Here is a 5,439-nt window from a genome sequence, read left to right as displayed (position 1 = left end):
TTTGATGTCAGGTATTGTGATTATTCCTACTGTGTTCTTCTGTCTCAAGACTGATGTGACTATTCAGGGCTGTTTTTAGTTCCATATAAATTTTTGAAGTATTTCTTCTAGGTCTGTGAAATATGTCACTAGTATTTTAATAGGAATTGCATTGAATCTGTAAATTGCTTTAGGTAGTGTGGACATTTTAATGATGTTGATTCTTCCCATCCATGAACATGGTATATGCTTCCATTTATTTGTATCTTTTTTCATTTTTTTCTTCAGTGTTATATAGTTTTCTGAGTACAGGTCTTTTATCTCTTTGGTTAAGTTTATTCCTAGGTACTTTACTTATCTTGTAGCTATAGTAAATGGGATTTTCTTTTTTAGTTTCTATCTCTGACATTTTATTGTTGGTGTACAGAAATGCCTTCAATTTCTGAATATTGACTTTGTATCCTGTTATTTTGCCAAATTCACTTATTATGTTGAGTAGTTTATTAGTGAAGTCTATAGGGTTTTCTTTGTACACTATCATGTCATCTGCAAATAATGACAATTTTACTTCCTCTTTTCCAATTTGGATGCCTTTTAATTCTTTTTCTTGTCTGATTGCTGTGGCTAGAAGTTCCAACACTATGTTGAATAGGAGTGGAGAGAGCGGACATCCTTGTCTTGTTCCTGATCTCAGGGGGAATGCTTTCAGTTTTTGCCCATTGAGTATGATGTTGGCTTTGGGTTTCTCATATATATGTTGAGGTATGCTCCTTCCATTCCCATTTTGCTGAGTGTTTTCATCATAAATGGGTGTTGTACTTTATCAAATGCTTTTTCTGCATCTATTGATATGATCATGTGGTTTTTGTCTTTCATTTTGTTTAGGTGGTGTATTATATTTATTGATTAGTGAATATTAAACCATACTTGCATCCCTGGAATGAATCCCACTTGATTGTGGTATATGATCTTTTTAATGTGTTGCTGGATCCTGTTTGCCAATATTTTGTTGAGGATTTTAGCATCTATGTTCATCAGTGATAATGGCCTGTAGTTTTCTTTCTTTGTTGTATCTTGACCTGATTTTGGAATTAAGGTAATACTGGCTTCATAGAAAGAATTTGGGAGTTTTCCCTCTTCTTGGATTTTTTGGAATAGTTTGAGAAAGGTAGGAATGAGTTTTTCTCTAAATGTTTTGTAAAATTCACCTGTGAAGCCATCCAGCCCAGAGCTTTTGTGTGCCGGGAGTTTTTTGATTACTGTTTCAATTTCACTCTTTGTTATGGGTCTGTTCAGGCTCTCTACTTCTTCTTGATTCAGTTTTGGAGATTATATGTTTCTAGAAATTTGTCCATTTCATCTAGGTTGTTAAGTTTCTTGCCATACAGTTGTTTGTAGTAATTTCTTACAAATCCTTTGTATTTCTGTGATATCAGTCGTGATTTCTCCTCTTTCATTTCTGATTTTGTTTATTTGGGTTTTCTTCCTTTTTTTCTTGATGAGCCTGGCTAAAGATTTATCAATTTTGTTTATTTTTTAAAAGAACCAGCTCCTACTTTTGTCGACCTTTTGAATTGTTTGTTTAGTCTCTATGTCATTTAATTCTGCTCTGATCTTGTTGATTTCCTTCCTTCTACTTGCCCTGGGCTTTATTTGTTATTGTTCTAGTTCTTGTAGCTTTAGGGATAGATATTTTTATTTGAGATTCTTCTATACTTTTCAGGTAGGCCTGTATTGCTAGGAACTTTCCTCTCAGGACTGCTTTTGCTGTGTCCCATAGGTTTTGGGCTGTTGTGTGTTCATTATCATTAGTTTCCAGAAACTTCTTGATTTCTTCCTTGATGTCATTGTTAACCCATTCATTACTTAATATCATGTTATTCATTCTCCATAAGTTTGAATGTCTTTGATTTTTTCCCTAGAGGGTGAGTTCTAGTTTCAAGGCATTGTAGTCTGAGAAGATGCTTGATATAATTTCAATTTTCTTGAATTTGTTGAGGCTTGTTTTGTGTCCTACCATGTGGTTTGTCTTTGAAAATGTCCAATGTGCATTTGAAAGGAATGTATATTTTGCTTCTTTGAGGTGAAAAGTTTTATATATATATATATATATATATATATATATATATATATATATATATATCAGTTAAGTCCATTTGATCTAGTGTTTTGTTCAATGGCTCAATATCCTTGATGTTTCTTTGCTTTGAAGATCTGTCTATTGTTGATAATGGGGTGTTAAAGTCCCCTACTATGAGTGTTGCTGTTGATATCCTTCTTGTAGTCTTCTACTATTTTCCTCATATATTTGGGTGCATATATGTTTACCAGGGTTATATCTTCTTGACTGATTGTTCCCTTAAGTATTATGAAATTCTGTTCTTTGTCTCTTTTTATGGCCTTTGCTGTGAAATCTGTTTTATCTGATATAAGCACTGCTACCCTAGCTTTTTTTTCATGTCCATTTGCTTAGAATACTTTTTCCATCCCTTTACTTTCAGTCTGTGTAAATCTTTTGTTTTCAGGTGTGTCTCTTGTAGACAGCATATATGTGGGGCATGCTTTCATATTCATTCCATTATTATGTCTTTTGATTGGAGCATTTAATCCATTTACATTTAAGGTTATTATTGACAGGTATTTATTCATTACCCTTTATACCTGTGGTCCTCTCCCTCTCTCTTTTTCTTTTTTTTCTTAAAGCATTCTTTTTAGCATGTCTTGCAATGCTGGTTTGGTGGAGTTATATTCTTTTAGTCTTCCTTTGTCTGGGAAACTCCTTATCTCACCTTCCATTTGGAAAGAGAGCCTTACTGGTTAGAGTAGTCTTGGTTGTAGGCCTTTGTTTTTTATTGCTTGAAATATTTTTTGCCATTCCCTTTTGTCTTGTAGTGTTTCTGTTGAGAAATCAGTTGATAGTCTTATCGGCACTCCCTTGTATGTTATTTGCTGTTTTTCTCTGGCTGCTTTTAGAATTCTCTCTTTGTCTCTAAATGTTGCCATTTTAATTATGATGTATCTTGGAGTGGGCCTTTTTGGGTTCATCTTCATTGGGACCCTCTGTGTTTCCTGGACTTACATGACTTTTTCTCTCTTCAAGTTGGGAAAATTTTCTGTTACTATTTTTTCAATCAGGTTTTCTATACCATGCTCCTCTTATTCTCCTTCTTGTATCCTTATGATACAAATATTGTTTCATCTCATGTTGTCCTGCTGTTCTTTTAAACCCTCTTCATTCTTTTTAAATCTTTTTTCATTTTGTTATATTGTCTGGGAACTTTTTTCTACATTGTCCTCTAACTCAGTGATCTGATCCTCTGCTTCATTTAGCCTGCTTTTTATTAATTCTACTGTGTTCTTCAGTTCAGAAATTGTATTCTTCATTTTTTTCTGGTTCTTATTGATAGTTTCTATGTCCTTTTTCATGCTACTGTAGTTCTCCGTAACTTTCTTGTAGCTTCCCTGGAGTTCTTTGTAATTCCCCTGGAGTTTGTTGTAGTTTTCTCTGAGTCTGTTACGTTTATTGATCTTCCTTATAACCATTCTTTTGAATTCTATGTCTGATAGTTTGCTTAACTCTGTTTCATTTAGCACTGTTTCTGGGAATTCCTCTTTTCCTTTCATTGGGAAGTTGTTTCTGTGTCTCCCCATGTTGGATGCTTCTTGTTTGTTTCTGTTTCTTAGATTTGTCTGCTTTGATTTCCTGGTATGAGATTCTGTATAGGAGACCTGGGGGATTCAGTGGTGCAGTCTCTTTGATCTCCTGAGTTTGATGCTCTTGGGATGCCTTTTATGCCATTTGTTTAAGCTATCTGGTTGTATTTCAATTACTCTTTGGTGGAATCTTCCCTCTGACTAGTTGATTGAGAGTCATTCTGCCCACCTTGTCTTGAGTTCTTTTGTGGAGATGCTTTGGCACTGTCTTCTCTTTCTGGATCCACCCCTTGTCAAAATTCCATGGGTTTTAAATTTTCTTTTCTGGCTGTCTGGCTGTGAGGAGATCTAGCTGGATTCTGAGGCTGCTATTCTCTCACTCGTGGGCCTGCCACAACTCTCTACTGTGAGCTGCACTTAGTTGAGTCCCTCTCCGCCCTGGTTCTGTGGCACCCTCCAGCCCTCCTCAGGCTTGTCTAGCAATGCTGTTCTGCTGGCAAGGTGGTGCACATGCCTATAGTCCCTGCCCAGCCTCTGGTCCTGTCTCCAGTCCTCCTCCAAAAAAGTCTCTATGTTGCTCAAAGCTGCAGCACCAGCCTGTGTCCCTGGCTGGCAGAGCCTTGTTGTGTGCCTGCATATACCGTCTGCCTAGGTTCCCTACCAAGTCTGAGGGTCCACTACAGCTTTCCTGCATGAGCCCCTCTCCATGGCTCAGTTCTGCTTTTTTGTTTGGTGGAGCCTTGATGTGAGTGCCTGGGTCACAGGATTGCCAGCCCAGGGTTGCCAGCCCAGGGAGTCTCCACCTAGACTCAGTTCATACAGTTTCTCACAATCCAGGCTGTTCACTGTCTTCCCACGCCTCCGGCTGTTTCAACCAAATCTTCTCACTGACTCCCTTCGGGACTTTGCTGATCAGGGCACCTATGGCAGGGGGAAGCTTCCAAGCAGATCCTGGCCATTCAGCAGCTGCCCCTTTTGGGTGCGGTGCTACAGAGGCACTGGGCTGGGAAGCCTAGGAACTCCACTTGGAGAGTGCAGGCTGAACTTTCTGCCCTCTTTCATGCTGCTCCCATATTCCCATCCCTGTTTGCACTATCTGAAATATGTATTCACTTATTCCACTCTGTGTTTACACTCCAAGACCTTCCACGGTGGGAGCAAGCAGACAACACTGCTACCTACTCCAAAGCCATCTTCTTCTCCTTAGGCAACAAACTTTGTAATGGCTATGCTTCCAATTTTTAAATTGAACCACAAATAAGAATCTCTGCATTATGTCATCTGTAGGAGTATTATAATCTTAAAAAATTGCTTTTTTTTTTTTTTGTCCTAATAAAAAGTTTATCATTCTTACTTGACCACTGTATGGAAACATTACTATTCTAGAAACTGTTGTGAGGTGTTCTACCTGCACAGATATTCAATGGTGTTATGATAATATATAAAATTGTGCCATGAGTGATCATAAGTTTTAAAAGAGAAATTCTAATTCAAATTATGTTCTAGTTGATGTTATGTTTTACTAAATAAATGCAGTCACTGAAGCTAAAGGAAGAAATTACTAGTTGAAACATGCTAGGGGAAAATCCTCAATTACAGAAGGCCCCTTTAGTAATATGAGTACTGTGCATAGTGAGCAAGCGAAAAAGCTGACACTTAACATATATTGTGCTTAATATCTGCATCTGTAGGGCTGAAGCTTGGTCACATTTGTGTGTGTGTGCTTGTGTGTTTGCAGTTTCTGTAGTAACTAACCCATAGTTGGAAACACATGTTGATGAATTTGATGATGTCCTTATGAAAATT

Source organism: Furipterus horrens, unplaced genomic scaffold, assembly GCF_987537825.1.
Source record: "Furipterus horrens unplaced genomic scaffold, mFurHor1.1.pri manual_scaffold_6, whole genome shotgun sequence".
Taxonomy (NCBI): domain Eukaryota; kingdom Metazoa; phylum Chordata; class Mammalia; order Chiroptera; family Furipteridae; genus Furipterus; species Furipterus horrens.
Note: the sequence above shows the minus strand (reverse complement) of the source record.